The sequence below is a fragment of the Panthera leo genome, chromosome B4, assembly GCF_018350215.1.
Source record: "Panthera leo isolate Ple1 chromosome B4, P.leo_Ple1_pat1.1, whole genome shotgun sequence".
NCBI lineage: Eukaryota > Metazoa > Chordata > Mammalia > Carnivora > Felidae > Panthera > Panthera leo.
The window spans coordinates 27,965,803-27,991,824 of NC_056685.1; the positions used below are offsets into that span (position 1 = coordinate 27,965,803).

General features: G+C 38.1%; 1 long non-coding RNA gene across 1 annotated transcript in view; it reads right to left on the reverse strand.

Annotated features, from left to right (window-relative positions):
• Positions 1-8,031: 8,031 nt before the first annotated feature.
• The window catches only part of LOC122224023, a 68,803-nt gene continuing 50,812 nt past the window's right edge, over positions 8,032-26,022 (reverse strand). Inside the window, exons 2-4 of the long non-coding RNA XR_006204628.1 lie at positions 21,006-21,124; positions 16,130-16,238; positions 8,032-9,331 (exon numbers count right to left, since the gene is read on the reverse strand). This is a non-coding gene — a long non-coding RNA (uncharacterized LOC122224023). The remainder of the gene's footprint in view (positions 9,332-16,129; positions 16,239-21,005; positions 21,125-26,022) is intronic.

The window sequence follows — 26,022 nt, forward strand, 5'->3', positions numbered from 1 at the left end:
TAAAACGTAAAAAAATAAAATAAAAACAAATTTCTTTTTTAACATGGTGAGTAGCATTTTGTTGATTTTTATAATGATAAGTCACCTTGCATTCCTGGAATAAATCCAACCTTTTGTGTTTTTGTTTTTATAGATTGCTGAAGTAAATTTGCTAACATTTTACTTAGGATTATGTATCTATGTTCATGAGAAAAATATAACCTACACCTCTCTTTCTGTGTTCTGTTCTTGCCATACTTTGATACCAAGATGATTCTGGCCTCATAAAAATGAATTGAAAAGTACTATCTTTTTCTATTCTTGGTAATAATTTTTCTAAGACTAGTGTTATATCTGCCTTCAGGTTTGGAAATGTTCACAAATGAAGTCATTTGTACCTGGAGATTTGTAAGTGGAAAGATATTTAATTACAGATTTAAGTTTTAAATAGGTATTCAGATTTTCCACTTTTCTTTTTGTATCAGCATGGTAAATTGTATTTTCTTAGGATCTAGTCCACTTCATCAAAATTTGTACATTTCTTACCTCAATGTATTTTCAATATTTCCTATTATCTTTTAGATGTCTGTGTGATTTGATGACTTCCTTTTTCTTTTTCTTTTTCTTTTTTTTTTTTTTTAACTCCTGATACTGATTATGTGGGCCCTTTTTATCCTTTTTCAGTCTTCAAAGAACTTAGGCTTTCAGAGAACCAAATTTCAGCCTTGTTGATTTTTCTCTATTGTATTTACATTTCCTATTTTATTAATGTCTGCTCTTATTTTAATTATTTATTTTCACCTATATGCTCAAGTTTAATTTGCTACGAGTTTTTTTTCCCCTAGTTTTTTGAGGTGAATAGTGAGGTCACTATTTTTAAAAACTTCTTTTTCACATATAGATTTGATAGTTGTACATTTTTGTCCGGGCACAGCATTAGTGGCATTCATATTTTGACATGCCAGACTTTTTTTTCCATTCAGTGCAAAATGTCATTTTGTTCCATTGGGATTTCTTTTTTGACCCAAAGTTTATTTTTTAATGAATTGTTTAAATTCCAAATATTTGAGGATTTTCTAATGATTATTTTTTGTTTTAGTTTTAATGTAATTCTACTGCATAGAATAACATCATTTCAATCATTTGGAATTTGTTAAATATTATACGTTGTCAATAAATACTTCAATTTTAAAAAATACATGAAAACCTAAGAATACAAATTATTTTTAAAAAAGAAAGAAATGTTTTGTGAATTGTTTTATGGTGTAGCAAATAGTTAATTTTGATAAAATTTAGCAAACATAACCTGAAAAAAAAGTATGTTCTATTATTATTAGGTGCATTGCTAATTAGGTTAATTTTGTTATTCGTATTGTTTACATTTCCTAATCCTTTCTTCAGTTGTTTATAATTAATTATAAATTTAATTAAATATAAAATCTATTTACACATTAATCTACATTATTATATTTTGGTTTTTGAATTTCCATGTGATCTTTGTTTTAGATTTAGTACTCTTGTAAAATTTTCTCTTTATTTTAATATTTTTTAACATAGTAATCTCCATTATTTTTTAAAAAATTAATGTTTGTTTATTTTTGAGAGAAAGAGAGACAGAGTGCAAGTGGAGAAGGGGCAGAGAGAGAGGGAGATACAGACTCTGAAGCAGGGTCCAGGCTCTAAGCTGTCAGCACAGAGCCTGATGCGGGGCTTGAACCCATGATCTGTGAAATCATGACCTGAGCTGAAGTCAGACACTTAACTAACCGAACCACCCAGGAACCCCAAGTAATCTCCATTATTTTTAAGTAAGTATCTGATAACTACAATGTCTGAGTCACATATGGGTCCTATTTCTTAGTATGCCTTATGTTTTATTTAATGATAGACATCTTGATTTTTAAAAAAATGTATGGGTTTGGATACTATTATTTTTTCCCAAAGAGGCTTTTCTCTGTCCTCTGTGAGGTATCAAATGTGATCAGATAAGTTCAATCTAGCCAGAAATTGAGTTGCCTGGGAATGGAGTTGCAATCTTTATAAGGCTCGGTTTACCTACAGGCTTGGTGCACACTCCTGTGATCCCAAGTGAAAGCCTGGCTGTTCACGGGGGCTTCTTCCCCTTTTAAAGGCAGACTCTGAAATCCAACTTTTGTTTCCCAAGCGCCATGAGAGTGTCAAAAATTCCGCTCTGTGTTTCAGTTGTTTCCGCTTAGTTACCTATACTTTGCCCTGAACAGCCTAAGATCCGTTACATGCTTTACAGAGACCAGTGATGCCAAATGTTGAGGAAATGTTGAGCTGTCTTCGATATCTGCTTTCTCTGGGATATTAGTCCTTCAAGTCCTGGCTGCTTCAGTGGGAGGAGTGGTCAGTTCCAGAAGCCAAAATTTACTCTATGGTTTAGAAAGAAAACCCAAAACTTTTAAGATCATTTTCCATTTATTAATGCTTTTCTTGTTCCGTCTTTACAGATTTCAGCAAACTCAAAGTCCTTTTTATTTAACATCATAATTTCTGTAACTTGGTTGCTTTAGTGTTTCTTTTAGAAAGCTTAGTACAGATTTATATCTTAGCCACAATGAATTTTACTGGACTATCAAACTAGTTAACTATGCTAACTTGAATTTAAAATTATTTTACTAAATTAAAAAACACTGATTATTTATGGCCAGTTCATTCCCTATTAATGCCCACTCAGTTAAATGGCTTTACAGGTGCTTGGTCATAAGATTAGAAACAAAAGCCTTGGAGTAGCTTTAGATTCACTCGAAGTCAATTGTTTTATGAGTTTTATACCATCTAAATTTATTTTGGAACGCATTATTTATTTATTCTAAATTTATTAATTTTTATTTGGGGGGGGGGAGTAGAGGGAGGGGGAGAGAGAGAATCCCAAGCAGGATCTGAGCTGTCAGTGCAGAGCCCAACAGGAGACTCAATACCATGAACCAAGAGATCATGACCTAAGCTGAAATCAAGAGTCAGTCGTTTAACCAGCTGAGCCACCCTGGTGCCCTTGGAACAATTTTTTTCTTCAAATTAAACTTTAAAATAACCACTGGGGAAAAATAATTAATTTTATAGCAATCCCGTTTTGCAGATTAAAAACTCAAATCAAACCTTAGCAGTCATTCAGAGGCTTTGACCTTCCACATGAAAAGCTGATAATATTTGTTACAAATTGGACTATATAGAAGACTCAGGATTTTAAAAAATTAACACGTTCTGAAATGTAGCCCAGCAAGGAGGAAGCACACAAAAATATGAGCTAAGATTTTTTAGACATCCAAGACATGAATATTAAAGCTTATTATAGAGCTCCCTTTTCTTTTTTAAATGTAAAGATTTAATCAACACTCTCAGTAAATTTCCATGTGTTATTTACCAACTGATAAGTCATAGACTGTTTGGTTCTTCTGTGTCCTATCATATAAAATGTTCGTTTTTTTGTTTTTTTTTTTGAGAGAAATTTGATAAAAATCAAATGTGGCTGGATAACAAGTGAATTCATTATATTGAAGGTGAATACATGCCTATATTTTAGAATAGATAATTTAAACCAAACATGACACCATGAAAATTAACATTTGTTTTTCCTCAATACTGGGACACAGAGTAGTATTCTCAGCTCTTATTTCCCAGTTACAATAACATGAATAGATATTGATGTAACCTATTATCTCAGCAATAACACATATTACAACCAGTGGTTATTTATTAGCAGTAAAATGTTTCTCCAGGGCTTAATTTAGAATGCCTGAAATGAGATAACAAAATCTCAGTCTTGGAAGTGATCTTCTATATAGTGATTGTTTAGGGAAATTTTCATTGCTTCACAGCAGTTAAAGATCCTTAATTGGCTAGTTTGTTGAAATGAAGGCATATGGTGCAATATCAAGGTCTTGGAAGGCTGATGTGAGTGAATGCATGCAGAACTAGAAGCCAGACTTCTACATGCAGATAGAAATGTTGGGCATGGATGAATTAATCTACCCAATTCTACTTTTCCGTGACCAGGGCACAGTCAAACATCACGTCTGGATAGGTGGAGCTTTGGTGGGCTTATGGTGCAAAATTTGGCTGATCCAGTGGGTTAGAGCAGGCTGTCAGAGAGTGTTTCAGCGCTGAGCAAGCTGATTCTACTTTAGGTTTGACAAGCAACAGAGGAGTCTTATTCCTGCAAGTTTTTGTGATAGCAAGGCAAGCTTCAAAAAGGCACCGTCAGGGGGGAGTCCAGGTGTGTGGGAGTAAGATAAGGATGCGGATCTGGAAGTTTTGAGTCACAGGTGTGAACTGACCACAAAGCAAAGTTAAGAATCCCTTTACCAGATTCAGGAGTGCCAGGTCAGAGGGTGCTAGAGCAAGGCTGACTTGATGCTGAGCCCCCCAACCCATATAACCTAAAGGCTTCCTATATCCTTCCTGACTAGGAATGGAATTGGTCTTAGAGACTGGGGCAGAGTCGAGTCTCCAGGTAGTCCACTCAGTGGTCTCAGCCATGGACAGGAGAGCTTTAAAAGCAGGGAATTGCTCCATGACTGCATCCTTCTTTACTCCAGGGGACTTGTTTCTGTGGACTTCTTTCTCCCTTTCCAAGATTCTTAATTTTGGAGATCAATCAAGATCTAAAGGCAATTCTTGCCTTGAGTACCAGGTTATTCCTGTGACCCCTAACAATGGTGCAACAGAGTTGGAGCGGGGGCCAGGCATTCTCTTCCTGGCATGGCTGTAGTCGTGCCAGGGTTTTACAGATGGCCCAGGGCCCTGGGCTTTTCCCTCCTAGCCTCCTTTGAATCTGCTGACTGAGGACAGAGTAATGGCTGGAAGTGTCTATGACTCTACTAAAATCGTCATGCTTCCAAAAACACTAAGATAAATTTCCTTAATGGAACTGCTGGCTAGCAGAAAAAGATTCTATAGAATTCTTACTTGTACTTCTATCCAAAGCTTTTTTCTCTGATTCCAGATTCCAAGCTTTCAGTAGATTGCTTAATTATTTGGAAAGGTGCTGAGCCAGCAGGTGGCCATGCACAGCCTGGATCTAACCACGCTACAGCTGAGTGCTGTCTGTGCCCCACGCAAGTCTACATCTTAGTAGACTGGCCCCTTCAGGACCACTCACACGGCTAAACACATTCCCTCTTGTTCAGCCTCCTTAGTCCAAAATACCAGGATGGTGACTTGAAAAGAAAAGGCATAGACAAGCTAGGAGAGCCTGGGACCTGGTAAGTAGGCACACGTAACACAGATAAGCATGTTCTTGTGGACAGGTGAGTATGAGCTGAGGAGCATCAGCTGCAAGTGAAGAGAAATACAGTGAAAGAGCAGATCTAATATTCAGATTATGGACCCAAATAGTAGGCAGTCAAAAGGTGGACAGTGTAGGGGGAGAAGGATGGTCTTCAGGTTTCACAAACCCTAAGTGGAATTTAAATACGTCTATTGACTATCCATTCATTCATCCATCCAATACCTACCACAACCTACTATGTGCTCTGATGCTATACTGGAGGTGTGCCAAGCCCAAATTCTGTCAGCAGAGCCAGGGTTTCTAAATACAAGTCAGAATAAGATGAAATAAGGAAACTGCTATTTGTTAAACATAACATTAGGCACTTACAAACTGAGTATTTAATTTAATCCTTGAAACATTCCTGTAGATATTATTATCCTTGATTCTGAAGAAGGGAAAAAAGAGCACATTTCATGGAAGTAGGATAGAGTAAAACCAGAGTGAAGTTGATCATCTGTTGACACCTACACGTAATATAACCTCTGAGTCTCTGCTTCCTTATCTGTAAAATAGATCAGATACCTGTCTTTGAGGATAGTTTTAAGGAGGAAATTGCATTAAATGGCAAATACTAAAGTCCCCAGCATTTAACACCTGGCAAGTGTGTAAGTGTGTGTCTTCTACATTCCCATCGGAAGTCTTACAGGAGGAGGTGCCCAAGAGACTGGCAGAACAAGGACTGAAGCCTGGCCAGGATCACACACAATTATCCCACCCTGGGAAAAGCAAGCATGGGTCATTCTTGCTGCAGGTAACATGCCTTAGAAATCCAGAGCTCAGCCATCAATCCAGGGGGCCTGGAAAACCAAGGCAGGAGTGAATTGAAAGCAGATTAGTCATCAGCAAAAAGCAGGATCCCAGTCACTGGAACCAAGTTGCAATGATAGGGAAGAACTGGTCAGATGACTGGTCAGATGGCCCAGCATTTCAGCAGAACCTGGAGTATCAGCCCCTGAGAAGAAGGAAGTCAGAATTCATTGCTCCCATATGCCCATCTCCAGCAGTTAGGGCACTCGGCTCTTCCTTCTATGACTCAGCAACTACTCAGCTGTTTGATCTGCCTCCAGCCTTGTTTCTCAGACCCCAGGGACTGACTGTCTATGTTTGTGGTGCTGTCTTCTCCCCGCTGATGTCAGCTAGGTTCACAGTAAGCTCACTCAATACTGAGTCATCCAAACTCAAAGGCCCCTAGGACTGCCTGATGAATCACCAGACCTCTGGAAGGCTGAGCCTCCCAGTGGAAGAAGTGGTCCTAGATGGGGAAAGAAGTAAGTGGAGATACAGAGTACCAGGCACTTCCTTCAGGGATCCCCTAACCACTGCAGAACATGGTGGGTCTAAGTCTCCATCTCTGTTCTCAGTCTTTCTGTGTGTGTGTCTCTGTCACACACACATGCACACACACGATCTTGTCGTGGATATGGTGTGATGGGATGGTATCTAGGCCACACTACTGCATAGGAGAAACTCTTCTTGTCCTTGACTTCTGCACATTATGGTTGTTTCCTTCTCATGTATGCTTGAGGGGGACCCCAGCCTAAAGCTCAAAAATAGGACTCCCTCTAACTCTTGTTCGCTAATCATGTCATAATTAAATAACGGGGGAGAAGGTTTGCATTGTTTATGTAATGTTCGTGTTGGCCTAATTTATGAAATAGACCTGGACTACATTACAGAACTGTCACATTTCTCTAGGTTTGGACTCCTACCTGGAATCCAGCCTGAGAAATTTCTCTTTCTTGAACATCCACCAAGTTTGTGCTAATCTGTTATTTGAGCCCATGTCCACAAAACACCAGCAGAAAAGGTTTTCAGATATGGAATCAGAAAGGGTGTGAAGGTCATGAGAGGGGTGTGCCAATGACAAACAAGTATTTGAGTAAGTAGATCCAGGGAGAGACATTATTAAAAAGTCATGAAGATGAGCACAGGACGATGTATGGAAGTGTTGACACACCTGAAACTAATAAAATACTGTATGTTAACTGGAATTAAAATGAAAAATTTTAAAAATAATAAATAAATACATAAATAAAAAGATACATGTTTGTAAACATATGTGAAGAAGCCTATGGGAACAACTGTATGCTTAACTCATTGAAATTATGCTGTGAAAAAATCATCTTTCTAGCAAGATCTTTTTCACTAAAATGTATTTGTAATTGTATGTGTAGAAGGCTATTGGGATAGCCATATGCTTAACTCATTAAAACTACACTGTGTATAAACTTTAAAAAAAGTTATGAAGAATTCCCTGTTTCATTTAGAACACTGTTTGCCATATTTCTGAATTCAGGTTCTTCTGCTTTATCATAGCTCAGATAAAACCCTTCTTTGATCACCTCTGTCATGGATATTTTTTCCTTTTAAGAACTCCTACAGATCCCCTTAAATTCCTCTCTCATGGGGTGCCTGGGTGGCTCAGTCGGTTAAGTGTCCGACTTCAGCTTAGGTCATGATCTCATGGCTTGTGGGTTCGAGCCCCTCGTCGGGCTCTGTGCTGACAGCTCAGAGCCTGGAGCCTGCTTCAGATTGTGTCTCCCTCTCTCTCTGCCCCTCCCCCACTCATGCGCTCGCTCTCTCTCAAAAATAAATTTTAAAAAACATAAAAAAAATTTAAAAAAACTCCCCTTTATGATGTTCACTGCTTTGTACTGGGGCAGATCTAGTAAAAACTTCTGTAGGTCCTGAAGTTTAAGTAATTTCAGGGGAACCTCTTTAGGAAAAATAGTTGAAAGTGATTAATCAAAATTAGATAAGAAAATGCATATTTATTTAGAATAAAGAAATCACAACCAAATCAAATTTTAACAAGTTAACAAATGTAATAATTATTATAAAATCTGGAAAAATAACATTTTCATTCAGTAACTGCCTATTGGAGTTACTTAATTATAGTATTTTCTGTAGAGAAAATGGAAATATAATTCAGTCTTCTGTAATGGCTGGTCACATTTTTTATTGCTGCTAATTGGAATGAATAGAATGTACAACTTCACCTATAGATGGACTCACTCTTTATAGTGCTGCCACCAGGTTGTGCCTCATTTTGTGCAATTACCAACAAAAAGAAAAATTGGTGCACGTATAAGTATATAACTGCTTATGCTGTGTCGTTAAGAGTATTCCCGACCAGGCACTTTTGAGAACGACGCCCTCCACTCACAGCTTTACATGTCTGATTAGAAGAATTCTCCACAGACTATTTTCTTGCCTCATGTACACCTCAAACTCTGGTGTCTCCTCCAGGACCCACCTACTTCCTGGGCTGAGTGCCACCCGGCATGTTCCTGTCACGGTAAAGCCTCTGTTCTACACCATCAAGCCATGAACCCAACGAATCAGCACAGGGGTAGTAAGATGTTTCTAGAAATCACTCCTCCACGAGTGCAGCTGGCAATCAGGTCATTCTGAAATGAAGTATTTATGATCCCATACGTATATTTCAATAAACTCAGCTAAACGTGTCCTTCGTACAATTCGTTTGCTGGGACTCAAAAATGTCCTTGGGCATTTCAACAGTAGGGGAAGTAAGACAGGAAAAAGACAGTTTAACTGAAGTTGTTTTTTTTTTTTCTTAATTCTCACTTTTGCAAAGTTTACCAAAATGTATGAGCACATAAGTATGTTCATAGGGTTTCTCCTAGAGCATCAGAAGGGGCCCATGTAAGTGAGGGGCACTGACACTGGAGTTTCATTCACTTCATGCTAAATCTGCCTCTGATTTAACTTTGCATTGTAGTAACTTATGTCCTCATCCAATTATACCTTCTACATTGGACAGCATTTTTACATTTCCAGGGTCTGATACAGCTCTTTTCAAACAGAAGCAACTCAGTGAACAGTGTGGCATTAACTAAGTAATTCATATACATTAATGGGCAAGTTAGAAGAACCTGATCTCTCTCCCAACATGACTCGAGGGTACAGAGGAATATTCCAGGCTGTGCCCCCTCCGTGAGGAAGTCAGTCAGTAGCTTTGGTCTTGAGTTTCTCTAGAACCACAGGGCTTCTTCCACCGTCTCCAGGAAGTCACAGGCTTCTTGGTGAGGATTTCTGGAAGGATCATAAGCACTTTAAATAATAAGCTTTTTACTATAATTTAAAACTGATTACAGTAAGAGATTGGTTAATTAAATAGTGATACATCTGAAAAATGGAATTGTATATTAAAATGGGTGACACAGAACTATGACTTTTGAAATGGTAAAAACATCCAGGGTATACTATTAAGTGAGGAAAAAAAGCTCCACTACAAAATCACCAGTGGAAAGCTCTCCAAACAGCACCTTGTCCTTTACCTTGCCGGCTCAGGTAACCCCCACTATCACTCTTCTGCAACCTCAGAGAAATATCTATCCCCTCAGCTCTCACTTTCTCCCTTTCTCTACTGCCTTCCTATCCAGCTTGGATTCCAAGACCCATTACTTCAACTATCCTCTTCATATACTCTACACTCCCTTAGCCCTGTAACTATGCTTCCCCCCCACGACCACAATATTTTTTCCTCTTCTATAAACTGCCATCTCATATAACTTTGCCTACTTTTAAAAATTAAGACTTCAGTCTTTTAGAGCAGTTCAACGTTCACAACAAAATTGAGGGGAAGCTACAGAGACTTCCATATGCACCTGCACCCGCACATTCATTATCAGCATTCCTTCAAAAGTGGTACATTTGTTATGATTGAGAAACCTACACTGATAACCTACATTATCACCGAAGGTCCATGGTTCACATTATGGTTCTCGCTTGGTGGTGTACATCCCATAGGTTTGGACAAATATATAACGGCATGTACCTATGATTATGGTGCCATACAGAGTATTTTCACTGCCCTAAAAATCCTCAGTACTTGGTTTATTCATTCCTCACTGTCCCCCACCAAATACTTTGCCTATATTATTGAGCTATTTCTTTCTTTCTTTCTTTCTTTCTTTCTTTCTTTCTTTCTTTCTTTTGTAGGAATCATTATATATTCTGGCAACTGATCTTTTGTCAACTATGTGCATTGTCAACATCTTCTTTCAGTCTGTGTTTTATCTTAACTTTTATCTCTTTTATAAAGGAGTTCAATATTTTAAAGGAGTCAAATTTATCAATTTTGTCCTTGACTTCTTTTGTATGTTGTTTAAGAACTCTTTCCATCTGCAAATTTTAATGACATTTTTAATACTATGTTCTGAATTTTTAGAATGCTGCTCTACACATTTAGTATTTAATTCAGCCTAGGGAATGAGCAAAGAATTAAGGTTTATCTTTTTCCATATTGATAACTAATTTCCCACCACCATTTTATTATGCCACTCATCAGTAATACAGCTCCTGACAAATATTAAGTGTCACTGTATGCATGAGACTGAGCTCTGTATCCTATTCCATTGGGCATCTTGTCTATCCCTGTGCCAAAACTGTATTAATCAGTATAATTAAAAAAATGTTTAATGTTTATTTATTTTTGAGAGAGAGAGAGTGCGCATGAGCAGAGGAGGGACAGAGAGAGGGAGATACAGAATCTGTCTAAGCTGTCAGCACAGAGACTGACACGGGGCTTGAACTCATAGACCATGAGATCATGACCTGAGCCGAAGCATTGAACCGACTGAACCACCCAGGTGCAGTATACTTAATCAGTATAATTTTGTCAAAAGCATTGATCTCTTTCCCAGCTTGTTCTTTAAATGTATTTTGGCTATTCTTGTTCTTTTCTCTACCATATGAACATTAAGGCCATTTATCAAGTTCTATATAAAACTGGGATGATATTTTAAATGGAATTGGATTCTACATTGAATTTATAAATTAATTTGTAAACAATTGCCGTCTTTATTATAATAAATCTCCCAATCCAAAAACATGTATTCCTCCAATTATTTGAGACTCTTCCATTTATTTGAGATTCCCATTACTTCAATGATGCTTTATTTTCTTTTTAATTGTCTTGTACATCTCTGTTGGATTTGTTCTTAGGTAAATTATAGTTTTTGTTGTCATTAGAAAAAATATGTTTTATGTGATGATTCTCTAATGGATTATTTGGAATGTTATTAATTATGCTAAGCTTATCCAAAAATTTGGGCCAAGTTTCAAATTACTTTTAGAATTTTTATTGATTTACTATTAGAAATAATATTACATTTAAGTTTTATATGTGTATAAATACGTTTCAGGTCTTTACAATTCTTGTACCTCTTATGTTTTTGTTCATCTATTAGATTGTCTAAAACAGCTAGTACACTCTTGAATAGAAGTGGTGACATGAAATATATTTATTTGGTCCCTGACATTAATGAAACCACATTTAAAGTTTCATCAATATGCATGATTATTGTACATTTTGAATATTAAGTTTTCTGCTCCTAGTTTGCTAAGATTTTTAAAAATCATCATGAATTGATTTTTTTAACATGTGCTTTTTCTGGAATTACTCAGATAATCATAGAGATTTTCTTAATCTCTTAATGTAGTTACATCAAAAAATTTTAGAATTCCTTCTGAAGTCACCCATCCATTTCTGAGATGAACTCAACTTAAACATAAATACTGCTGAAGTTGATTTGCTACTATTTTGTTTAGAATGTTTTCCTGCTGTGGTCATAAATGAAATGGATCTATAGTTTTCTTTTATTACATTTTCCCTGATCTCCACAGCACGCTAGGTTTTAAAATGAGCTAAGTAGCTTTTCCTCTTCTCCAATTCCCTGAAATAATGTGTGCAAGTTGGAGATTATCTGCACCTTAAAGATATAGCACTCTGCCATAAAATCATCAGTACCCGATGTCTCTTTGGTAGGGGAAGACAGTTTTGTTTACCAATTTAATCTTTTTTAATGACTATTAGACTATTCATGTTGTCCAATTTTTCCTCTGGCTAATTTTTGTGATTCTATTTAAAGAAAATTTTAATCTAAATATTTAAATTCAGAGCATAAATTTGTTCAGAGCAATCATTTATGTTTTTAAAAAATCTTGACCTGTCAGTAGTTTTTTCCAAACATCAGTTTCTGGATCTGTTTATCCTCGCTACTGTTCCTTTGTGTTTTACTTAATTTTTATAAAATTATTTCTTTTCTTTTATATTTCCTGGCTTCATTTTACAGCTTTCTTCTAGTGTCTTAACCCAATCACTGGCTTATTTTAAATTTATACTTTTTTATAAAGTTATTTTTGTGCTATACCTTCACTGCTAAGTGTCATAGCTTTAGCAATTTATTATGTAGTATGTTCTTTCCTGTTTAGCACTAACTGTAATTTCTAGTGTGATTTCCTCTTCAGCTTATGTTATTTAAGTTTCCAAGGATATTTTCCCCATCTTTATATTGTTGACTTCTAATTTCATTCAGGTAAGAGAATTTCTCTATATGTTAACAATTCTTTAAAATTTTGGGGCGCCTGGGTGGCTCAGTCGGTTGAGCGTCCGACTTTGGCTCAGGTCATGATCTCAAGGTCTGTGAGTTCGAGCCCCATGTCGGGCTCTGTGCTGACAGCTCAGAGCCTGGAGCCTGCTTCAGATTCGGTGTCTCTCTCTCTTTCGCTGTCCCTCCCCCACTCATTCTCTCTCTCTCTCTCTCTCTGTCAAAAATAAACATTTAAAAAATCAAAAAAAAATAAACTTACTGTTTCCTTTGTTATTTAGTACATAATTAATAAGGAGAAATATTCTAAAGTTTGTGAAAAGAAAGTGTACTTTCTATGGAAGGATGTATATAGCACTGTATATAAAACTATCGGCTCAACCATATTAACTTTGTGTTTTATGATAGAAAAATGACTTGTCCACACTGTTTGTAAGCAAAGATACATTCTCTAGTATTATAGGTGAGAGCAAATCCTGCAGCGAATATGGAGGAAGTGAGGAAATAAAGGTGCCAGAGCAGCTCTTACATGCAACTTTTAGGGTTTGTTATTTTATACTGTGGTTGGTTACACTTAACAATTCACCTAAACCTTATGTGACGACTTCTAGTATAGCACTAAAAGAGAATTCCAAAACCCATCTGAAGAAAGAATGTGGTTTGAAGTTTCTCAATCTAAATCAGCTTTGGAAATGTATCTCTGTCTCTAATGCACAGGATGCAAAACTTTATACAGCTTGTGTGGTGGGTGGAATGATGACCCCCCTCTGAGATTCCACGTGCTAGTCCTGGAATCTCTGATTATGTTACCTTACGTGGCAAAAGGGACTTTGCAGGCATGACTAAGTTAAGGATTTTGATATGGAGAGAAGATCCTGATTATCTGCACAGAACTAATGTAATCCCAAGAGTTCTTAGAAGTGAAAAAGAAAGGCAAGATATGGGGCGCCTGGGTGGCTCAGTAGGTTAAGCGTCCGACTTTGGCTCAGGTCATGCTCTCGCGGTTTGTGAGTTTGAGCCGCGCGTCGGGCTGTGTGCTGACAGCTCAGAGCCTGGAGCCTGCTTCGGATTCTGTGTCTCCCCCTCTCTCTGACCCTCCCCTGCTCATGCTTTGTCTCTCTCTGTCTCAAAAATAAATAAAAACATTAAAAATAATAATAATAAAAAAGAAAGGCAAGATAGAGAGAGTTTTACAGAGGTCAGGCAACTGGTTTCGAAGATGGAGGAAGGTGCCACGAACCAAGGCATGCATGTGGTCTCTAGAAGCCGCAAAGTGCAAAGAAATGGGTTTTCTCCTAGAGCCTCCAGAGGGAACACAGCCCTGCTGACACCTTGATTTTAGCCCAGTGGGAGCCATTTCAGTCAGAATTTTTCCCCCCTTTACATTCGTTTTGTAGGTTATTATTACAATTTAATATTTTCCACTATATCTTCTATTTTCCTTACTAGTTTTTGTCAGCTGGATCTATTCATTTCTTATAAAGGTTTATTAAAATCTTCAACTAGGATTATAAATTTGTCAATTGATCCCTGTAATTATGTCAATTTTTGCTTTGCATATTTTGATGCTAGGTCTCGAGCTAATTCGTGATTGGTTTGGTTTTTTGGTGGATTGTTCCTCTATTATTATGTAATCTCCCATTTACCCCTTTCAGTGCCTTTTGCCCTTAATTCAGTTTGACTTCTATTAATGTAGGACAAGTGTAGCAGAATATGCACACCTTGCCCAACGCATGTCACTTCAGCGCTCACCTCTATGTGTAAAGACTGCTTGCTGTAAGAAACTGTGACTTTGTGCTCGAGGGCTTTTTTTTTTTTTTTTCTTAGCCTTGGTAGAACACTCTACTTATCCAAAAGGCAAGCCAGGAGAGCCAGAGAGTTAATGTCCCCAGGGTCACCACTCAACAATGATGGTCCAAGAGTTGGTCAATAAATACTCAAGCTTCCTTGCTCCTCAGGTGAATGTCTCTGAGGCACATTCTGCTCTGTCTTCCAAAGTTCCTCAGGGGACTGTTCTCCAGTTTCCCATAGTGGTAAGTGGCTGATAACACATCTTTGATCAATTGGCTTCTTCTCTTCCCTTTCTCATGTCACCACTTCCCTGCAGGTGTTTCCTGAGACACAGCACCCTCCCCTCCAAAATGAACTACCTGCACTTGAATCCTTGTGTCCAGGGGTGCCAGCTAGCTTCCCTTCGGTTACTATACTTGTAAGTATATATTTCCCCACCCTTCATCATAAGTCCTTTATGTGCTTTAAGGCTCTTCTCTTACGAGAAATATATAGCTGGCTTAAAAAAAAAAAAGTCCAATCTGGAAATTTTTGACTGTTAAAACTTTGATCCAGAGGTCAACCAACTCCTTCCATTGGCCAAATCCAGCTGGCAATCTGTGGATGGCTTGCTAAGAATGGTTTTTTAGGTCTTTAAAGGACTGAAGAAAGTATATGTGACCCACAACACCTAAAACATTTATTATTTGGTCCTTTGCAGAAAAAGGTTGCCAACTCCTGGTTAAATCCACTCTTAGCTATTGTGATTGTTGATATATAGCATATATTTCTAACATTCATAATTTTAATTTACTCTCATTTCCTTTGCAGGTTCCCTTTTCTCTGTCTTCTGTTGGATTGATAACGTTTTTGATCTTCCTGTTTCTCCCTTCTGCTTGTTCAGAAGCTATAGATTCTGGGGCACCTGAGTGGCTCAGTTGGTTAAGTGTCCGACTTCGGCTCAGGTCATGATCTCACGGTTTGTTAGTTCGAGCCCTGTGTCAGGATCTGTGCTGACAGCTTGGAGCCTGGAGCTGCTTCGGATTCTGTGTCTCCTCTCTCTCTGCCGCTCCCCTGCTCACACTCTGTCTCTCTCTCTCTCAAAAGTAAATAATAAACATTAAAAAATTTAAAAAAAAGAAGCTATAGATTCTATCCTTTTGGTGATTACCACTAAACTTTAAAAATATATTCCTACCTATAATGTCTTTTTAAAGTTAAGTTGTTCAGCATTTTAACCGTCTCCCACTGAACACTTCATATTGTTGTTTAAAGCTTCAGTTTTTTATCTTTTATAACCCTAAAAACTTTTCTAGCAGTCAGTTGTTAATATACTATCTTTTATTTCTACCAACATCTGTGTTCATCATTATCCTGTGTTCTAAACCTTCCCTCTGGGTTCATTTCTTTTTTCTTTTTAAGTACATACTACGTTGAGAGTCTATTGGTTGGTTAATTGTCTAAATCTTTGTAATTAGAAAAGTGCCTATTTATCCATTTTAAATAGTTTTGCTGAAGATAAAATGCTAGATTGACAGTTAATTTCTCTCAGGGTCATGCAGACATTACTGTCTTCTCACAGCTATTGTAGTAATGACAGTCTTCTGTCAGTCTATCAAGTGCTCCTCTGCATGGAATCTTTTATCCCTGAAAGCTTTTAAGGCTTTTCTCTTTAGTCTTGATGTTCTTCAACTTCACTATGTTGTATACTCATTTTCATTTATCTCACCTGCTACTAGTGTACTCTGTATCTGAGCGTTTGTGCTGTCGTCCAATCCTGGAAAATCTCGGCTCCTTTTTCTTCAAATGTTGCTTCTCTCTTCCCCTTTTCTTCACTCCTATTAGGCAAATAGCGGAGGACTGTGTTACTCCTTATCAAAATCCCTACTATTGATCACGAGGTTGTACAAGGAATGCTTGTCCATCATTCCAAATGGAAAATTAAGATAAAATATAAATAGCGAAGTGCTGAGCTCTTATTTTTGTAAAGCAAAATCCTAGTTCAGAAATGCATCGAGTCACGTTCTTTAAGCCACAGGCATTTAGACTACAGGATTATTGCAAAATCCTGTTTATTATACTGCAAGGCTAAAATTAAAATCACACACTGAATAAACTAAAAATCAGAAAGAGTCATGAAAACTGAAATTTATAAGCGACAATGACATGACTGTCAAAGTCTATGATTTCAAAGTTGTTATGTGAATTCTCTAATAAGGTCGTTAACAAACCTGTTGGTACATGTGTATGGTACAATAGCACGTATCTATTCCACTGTGTGCATGCATATTATAATTCTCCAGTAAAATAACATCCTGCAGCAGCCCTTGCCTGCTTAAGTTTTCTACATGATGATCATGTTTTCATAACCATTTTCTACACAATAATTATCACCATCTGATAGCTGTCTTCTTCTAAAATATCAACTCCTTGAAGTGGAGGCTTAGTTCTTTTCTGCCCATTACTGTATTACATGGAACACATACTCCCTTGCGCACAGTTAACTTCATACTTGTTGAATGAACAGTAAGTTCATATATTTTTACATGGTCCAGATTTCGAGTCAAAATGAAGCAAGAGAATTTTGATAAACATGTAAACTAGAGCCCCGTCGGTGTGCTGTAGGCCCAGCGGATCACAGAGATGAAGGAGGCAGGAAGAACTTTGGGCAATGCCAGCGCTCGGACCATGCCAACAGTGCGCTGGTTCTGGTCACAGCTGAGGTGAACCGTGGGCGGTCAGGAGAGTCAGAAAGCTTGGCCAAATGGCCGAGAGCTTATTAAGTTGCCCAGCGTCAAGCCTAGATGCCTAGATAGGAGTGTGTCAGCATCCAGTAAATGGCTGTTCTCACGGAAACACAGTGTACAGGATGCACCCTTCGAGAGATCCCACTCAGGTTTGAACACCTTAACGTGGCAGGAAAGGGCCGTCACAGTCATCACTCCACCTTCGTCTTACTCCCTGCTCCGCCCACTGAGAACTAATCACAGTTCTCTGTGAATTGGATCTTCCTGTTTCTCACGGGCTTTGACCTCCACCTCTTCTCCTGCACTGAATATTTTACCTTCCCCCCCCACCCACCATGTCTCCTGCCTATCTCCTACTTTTCCTTTAGGTCTTTGCCTAAACATGGGAACTCACAGCAAGTGTTTTCTGCTCTCCAAGATCAGGTATACACGCTTGCCCCCTCCCCAAGTAGCATTTATCATACAGCTTTGAAATTGTTGCTCTTTATGGTTATCTCCCCAGTAGGGACTGGGTGATGCTCACAGATGTACCCCAGCACCTAGCACAACAACTGACCCATAGAGTGTAGTCAGTAAGTGGTTAGTGAATAAATGACAAGGAAGTGATCGCAGAATGAACGAATATGGACAGTTCCAAGAAGCCAGATGAGCCGTAGGCAGCCGAAGCAGGCATGGTTGTATGGTTGGTTAAGTCTCAAACCCACCAAAGAAGAGTATATGTTTGGCTCAGGAGTCAAGGACTTTTGGAGGAGACTGGGAGGCCTCACAGTCTTAATCACAGCTGAGCTGTATTAAGCAAGGTTAGGTCAAAGGCAGGGTAAAACCATCAAGCAGCTGGAGCTTGGTCTATGGAAATTTCAGCCTTCCCTTTCTGATGCCTTTGCCAATTCCTGCCGTAGCAGTTTCTTATTTAAGCTGACTCCAGACACCGAATTCCCTCCTACTCTTTCTCCTTTCCACACTACTAGCTCTCTAGCCATCTTATCTGTGAAATCTTAGGCACTGACTGATAAAGAATCAGTCATGAATATTTTAACTGCAGGATGTTCTCAGAAACCGTGGCATCATGGCCCACAGGAAGCTACCCACTCTGCTGCTAGTCAGATGGGCACGGGCCTCATCACTCCCTAAATGGAGGATCAGAGAACCCCTTAGAAAGACACAAAATCAGCCTGACAGAGGCACTGAGGTGTTGAAAAGAGGAAGCTCCTCCTCTAATTTCAGGGGGTTGGATCTGATCTTTAATGATGCACAAACCATATGTATACATTTTCTACCAATTGGAATCTATTCTTACTCTTGAGACAGCTGTTCTCTGGGCATTGGTCCCTATAATGGAAGGGAAACCTTGAGATGTATCTTCTCAAACCTACATCCTCAGAAATCTATACTGATACTTTAATAAATGGACACGTTTCTCCTCCAAGAACCCCTCTGTGACAAAAGTATGTTTGGGTATAGCCTAATGCACTCATAATAAATATATACAGCCATGAAACAGGGCAAGAGTCCTGGTAGCCTGTTATTTACAGTAATTGTAGATTGTGAGTGGACATTTTAAAGAGAAGCTTACAAGTTAGTTGTACTTTCTGGTAGTAATTACCTCCCACAAACATGACTCACTTCGGCAGTTTAAATGCAAGAGTTGGGTGTCCCAAAATCAACAGTCTTATAAATAAATCTCTGAATCATGAACTGAATGCATAAATGTTTAAATATTTCTCCCTGATCTCAAAGACAGATTTAGATTTAAGACTTTATGCATTAAAATACTGTAAGGGGAAAAAAAAAAAGCACAAAGATTATGGAAGTCTTTGTGGACTGGGGTAAAGCTTTTTGCACTTTGGAAGTCATCATCCTCTCAGGAAGACCAAAACTCCAGCAACCACAGTGTTGGGTGTATGTTTTCTTCAATCCAGGAGGGAAGGCTGCTTTTTTATGTGTGCTAACGTAGCCCATTTGTTTCACTCACAGGGTAGACTTTTATGGTAATACAGCAACCTTAATGCTGTTGGGTGGGACGGCCCAGGAGTCTCAGGGGCAATAGGACATGTAACTGAAGAAATGTGGCTGTGTTGACTAGGAAAGGCGAAGAAAGAACAATCCATGCCAGAATGAGATATTCATTTTCTTGGAATGCTCACTCGAAGGCATTGTGTATCTCAATAAGCATTGGCTTTCCAATTCATGAAACGTATTTTTTTACATTAAAAAAAGCACACTTTGAAAGTATTAACGGAAATTTAGGCACTGACATCATCCACCTACTTGATTCATTTTTTGGTTAAGTCCTAAAGTTTTATTTGAAAGTGTAACTATCTTAGAATTCTCTGTTCTTTTCTCATTATATGCATGTATTTAGCATGTGGTATTAATCGCCCACGTGGGTCTAAGAGTAAAATATGTAGTCTGAACTCTGTCATCTGACAGATGAGCTTGAGGTATGAACTCACATGTCAATATATATACAGTTCTTTTTTCCTTGTTCAAGACTGCTATGTGGCAGCCACTGAATCCTACAGAATGTGCAGCATCAGTGCAGCATTCCACTTCTGCAGAAATTCTTTTCTTTCAACATGAAATTTATTGTCAAATTGGTTTCCATACTGGCAATGAGAAAGAATGAAATATGGCCTTTTGTAGCAACATGGATGGAACTGGACAGCGTTATGCTAAGTGAAATTCTTTCTCAGTGTTTGCCTGAACTTGATGTCTATTTTGTTCCTAGTTATTTTCATATCTCCAGCTGCTTCTGTTGCATTCCCATCTCTTAGGTTCAGAGAAATACAGGGTTCCTCTGTGGCCAAGGGGAAAGATCCCTGCCAGAATGCTGAACTTCTCATGAAGGTTACTGAATACGACAAAATGGACCAAGTATGCCAAATAATAATGTTGGTGCACACAAATGAATAGCCAGTGGCAACGGCATTTTGTGGAGAAATTTGATATCACATAATAACACTACTACATCTAGACATGGAAGAGGAGAGTAAAATACCTCCAAGGGGCATGCAGCAATTCTGTGGTTAGACAAGGAACAACCCAAAGCTCACAGCATCCCAGGATAATCCTCAGGACAAAGAACTGGTATGGTTGCATGTATTAGGACTCCTGTGTACAGCTCAGCATCACAGGCCAGAAACTTACCACCTGGCTCTCATTAAAAGTCCTTTAAACAAGAGGGGGAAACCAGGCCCACACAGTTTATTCTCTTGGATGCACAATGATCACCTTTAATTGATTCTTGGATTCATAGCATGTCAAAAGATGGGGCAAATTCCCTTTATATATCCAAAGAGACGTTTACAGTACCCTGGAAATCTTTTCTGGCATAAGGAGAGTTTAAGTTTGAATGGAAAAAAGGGTAGTATTTTGGAGGACATTCATCACATGCCCATTCTCAAATCATTTTTTAGCAAGAGTAATTTACTGCTAAGGACAGAGCTCTATGGGACCTTAACAGGCATCTGGGGAGAAGAGAGGTCGCCTTGAGGCAGATAATAAATTACTGGGGTGAAGGCAGAGGAAGCACACTGACCCTCCAATCCTAAGCTCCTTGGCCACAGAACAAGTGAGTTCTCATCCTCAAAGGCAGTAGCAAATCCTTTATGAATTTAAAAATAGTACCAAACTGTCTGCATTTTCTCTGTAGCTAAGGGAGGCTACCTCACAAGGACTTGTGGTTACATCATTAACACACAAAAAAATTAATAAATTTGTTAATTTGATCCTGATGGAGACAAATCAAAGAGAATGTAAGAACATGACTTTAGGAATAAGTGGGGTAACTCTCTTTTGCAAATGTTACTGCTATGTTCCAAAACAGGAAAATTGGGTAATACAAACATGTTAACTTACCCCCGATTTTCTTTCTCTCAGGATCTCCTCAGATGCTCCCAGCTTCACCTACGGTCTAGCTTCACTGACTGTCCTGTGTTGGCTTTGCTTGGGCTCTCTCCAGGGCTTCTGTCTGATACCTGGGCATGACACACCATGGGACCCACTGAGCGCTGCTGGGTTATGTTCAAGCCTGAAGCATGTGGAATAGACTCCCAGTTCAGTGTAGTGATATCTTAACCAATGAGATATGAGGGCTGGGATGCGAAATCTCTTCCCTTCTTCCCCCTGGATTGACTGGTTTGAGATACAACTTCCCAGAAGGTAGTACCACATGTGAGGTTGAACAGTTAGTTGCACAGAGCAGCAGCAGACTGGGTGACACCTTCTTGCATGGGCTCCCTCTCCTTCCTTGCACCATTCCCTTGTCCCTCACAATGTCCCTCAGAGTTGCACTCCCTAATATGCTTAAGTCCTTTGTCTTGGCTTCTACTTTCTGGAGAAGCCAGGCTTAGCCACACTTTTCCAGGAAAAATATTATTCTGCAGTTAATTTGGAAGAATAAGCCATCACAAATAGTGTTTAATTCCTTTATTAAATATAAACATGATAAAGGAGCAGCCCAATCAAATATTAAAACATATTGTAAATCTGCAATGATTAAATCAGTATGCTCCTCGTAGAAGGAGAGCTAGGCAGAAAACTCAATTATGTAGAGTAACTCAGAAATAGATGCCTACTGTGTGTCTGGACCTATACTATGCATCCTCAGTGAATGATCTCACTTAATCCTCACTACAGACCTGTGTAGTAGGTATCATTTATGTCATCAATTTCTAAATTAAAACAAACTCAAGGCCTAGAAACTGTCCCCCAGTCACCCAAAGAGTATGTTGCAGAGACAGGGTTTGAACTTTTTAATAATAGAAAAATATATTTGGTAATATTTGGTGAAAAATAAGTATATACAATTATGTATATAATCCATAGATAATAAAACATTAAAATGCATAGATTAAAAAGCTTAGAAAACTCAGAGTCTTAATTTTTTTTTTTCTAGATTGGGGTTGAAGACAACATTTTTCTTTATAATTTTTTGTACTGTGGTCGACACAATGCTGTATGTTCACTAAGCATTTCACCCTTGCTCTGGCACTCAGGAGAGCTAAGGTTCCTGGCATCCAGTAGGTATGGTCATGTGACCCGTTCTGGCCAATGGGATACAGGCAGTAGGTGCCAGCTACTGCCAGGCCTGGCCCTGGCAGGCTGCACAGGCTAGCAGGCTGTTCCAAGATCCCAAAGGACTCCAGAGCCCCAGAAGGCAGTGGGGCCACTAGAGCAAAGAGGCTAGCTAGATTCCCTAGTTACTGCTAGAAGAAGAGCAACCCAACCAGTAGGAACATGACATGAATGAGAAATAAATCTTTTATTGTGTTTATTTCTCAGAGTGGTTACTGAGCTTCAGCGTTGTTTGTGTAGCAGTCATTTTAATTATCTTCACAAATATATGTACTCAGCATTTTTTAAAAAGTAAAAAGTAAAAAGTAATTCAAACAAAATATAGCAGTTAGTTTTTTTGCCTCAAGAATTCCAAACCTGGCCAGTGGTTTTTTTCTTAATTCACTTAATCCTCAACTATATTCCGGGAACTCCATTCAAGGCACTTATAGTGACAACAGCAGTAGCAACAACAATAATAAACTTACTTTAGGTGTAGAGCTTCATGAATTTTGGTAATTGAATATAGTCATGTAACTACAATCAAGATCTAGAATTCCATTACCCCAAAAAGCTCCCTTGTAGTGATCACCTCCCCTGGACTCTGTCCCCAGGCAACCATGGACCTACTACTCCACACTATATTTTGCCTTGCTCAGAGTTTCACACAGATGGAATCACACAGTACCTACATTTTTGTGATTAACTTCTTTCACTTAACCAAATGGTAAGTTTCAACCATGTTTCCTATATTAATATTTTGACCCCTTTATACTGAGTTATCCATTCTTCTTATCAGGAATGGAGTGCTCTAAGACTTAGTTGGGTACCTATTGCCCAGTTAGAGACTACGTTCCTCAGGTGTGGCTGCAAAACTAAATTCAGTCCAATGAAAGGTGGGTAGAAATAATGTATGCAACTGCCAGGTCACCTCCCTAATGGCAAGTTGCTCATCCTGAATTTTTCCTTTCTGCAGCTGGAAAATGTAATAACCAGAGCAACCTTGGAAGTCATGTGGTCATGGTGGCAGAACACCCCTATTGCCCTGAATCACTCACCTATGGATTGCTACAGGGGAAATAAATATATTTCCATCTTATGTAAGCCACTGTATTTTGGATCTCTTTGTTATAGCAGCCAAGTAATTAGCCTAACAAATGTGCTCCCCACAAATCAGGGGCTATATTTTATTTCTCTTCGTAATCTCATCATGATTTAGCTCAGTGGTTTATATTGAATAAGCGTTCAGTAGCTGTTTATTGGAATGAATATCAAATAAATGAGCAAATGAATTCCATATATGTGTAATGTTAGCACTGAGAAATATTTTAAAATTTAAAATCCCGCATAGCCTTTACTTTTTAAATGACATCAAATGAAATTATGTTCTGAAAGGTTTGGCCTTGACACATTACAATATGCCTAAAACTGAAGTTGGTAATGTAAAAAGTGCAGAAAATTAAATGACTCTCAAAACTGGTACCGACACAATAAGGCTTTGATTTTTTCAGTTTTTAAAGTATCGTAGAATTATAAAATAATACAGACAAGGAGAAATTATTATGGATTAACCATCTCAAGAAACTTTATATCCAAATTTATACATTTTCTTTCCAAGAAGTTATCAATCTCCATCAGTTGAAACATTGCTATAACAATTAAGTGGAAATATGTTTCATAAGAGGTAATCAAAATGAATCTAAGGGCTTGATCCCCCCACTGAAACAAACTTGATACCTTGCTGACAAAATCTGGTGAAAACGATTCATAAATCTATCCTGCATTCTTTGCAGAAATTAGCTGTGTGGAAAAATTATAATTGCTTTAAAAATGTTATTTAATTCATCTCTAGGTACTATGATTAACTTAAATAGGTAGGTCAATTTTTTTACAGCATAAAAATCAACAGAATTTCATGTTGTTTCATAAATATGGTTTTTTAAAGGCTGTTTTGCTCTTCATGGCCAAACTATTTCTACTTCGATGTCATTCCTTCTGTTATTAAAGCTTCAGTGAAAAGCCCCCCTTTTTTTATAGTATAGTATATACTATACTCTATTAGTATAGAGTCTAGATGTCAATATAGAAAACCTGAGTTTCAGGGCTTACTATTGCCAAGTGTCAGTGTCTTGTTTATATCAGAGGAGCTAAGCCAGTCCAGCTACTAGAAAATCCTGCAAAGCGTTCCCACTTGCTCTCACTCCACTTGTCTCTAAGGGTACAATTTTTTCTTAAGGTCAAACCAATTCTTAGCAACTGTAATTGTGTGTTCTCACCAGCAATTTACTTATTAAAATTAAGTACTTGTTAGAGTAAATTCTAACTCTAAAAAAATAGCAAATCAATCTCCTTCCCCGGTGAATGTTGTTTTAAATATAATGATTGATTAGCATCCTTTTAGTTTAATAAAGTATAAATGGTGTGTCCGCATTGCACTCACATTGATATCTCAAACTACTTACCATTCTTTCATTTAGGATAATGAAAAATCACTTAAGGCCATTTACATAGCTGGCATGTAAATTTAAAGTAGCTATTCATCACTAAAACATTACATGCAATTATTAAAATGCATTTCATTGTACAGGCATACATCACTTTATTGTGCTTCACAGATATTGTTTTGTTGTTGTTTTGTTTTATTTTTTTTTACAAATTGAAGGTCTGGGGCAACCCTGAGTAGAGCAAGTCTATTGGTGCCATTTTTCCAATAACATTTGCTCACTTCATGTCTGTGTATCACATTTTGGTAGTTCCTGCAATATCTCAAGCTTTTTCATTATTATTAATTTGTTATGGTGCTCTAGGATCAGTGATCTTTGATGTTAGTATTTTAGTTACTTTGGGGCATCACAAACGATGCCCATATAAAATGGCAAGCTTAATGGATAACTATTGTGTGTTCTGACCACTCCACCCACCAGCCATTCCCCCCTCTCTTTCCCTCTCCTCAGGCCTCCCGATTCCTTTAGACACAATAATATTGAAATTAGACCAGTTAATAACCCTACAATGGCTTCTAAGTGTTCAAGTGATAGGAAGAGTCACATGTCTCTCAGTTTAAATCAAAAGCTAGAAATGATTAAGTTTAGTGAAAAGGCATGTCAAAAACTGAGGTAGGCCAAAAGCTAGACCTCTTGCACCAGTCAGCCAAATTATGCATACAAAGGAAAAGTTCTTAAAGGAAATTAGAAGTGTTACTCCATTGAACACACGAATGAATGATAAGAAAGTGAACTAGCTTGACTGGCTGATGGGGGAAAGTTTAAGTGGTCTGGATAGAAGATCAAACCAGCTACGACATTCAGTTGAGCCAGAGCCTAATCCAGAGTAAGGCCCTAACTCTCTTCAATTCTATGAAGGGTGAGAGAGGTGAGGAAGCTACAGAAGATAAGTTTGAAGCTCGCAGAGGTTGGTTCATGATGTTTAAGGAAAGAAGCCATGTCCATAACATAGAAGTGCAAGGTAAAGCAGCAAGTGCTGATGTAGAAGCTGCATCAAGTTATCCAGAAGATCTAGCTAAGATAACTGATGAGGGTGGCTCCACTAAACATATTCTCAGTGTAGATTAAACAGCCTTCCTTTGGAAGAAGAGGCCATGTAAGACTTTAACAGCTAGAGAGAAGTCAATGCCTGGCTTCAAAGCTTCAAAGGACAGGCTGACTCTCCTGTTAGGAGCTAATGCAGATGATTGAAGCCAATGTTCATTGACTATTGTGAAAATCCTAAAGCCCTTAAAGATTATGCTAAATCTACTCTGCCTGTGCTCTATATATGGAACAACAAATCCTGGATGACAGCACATCTGTTTACAACATGG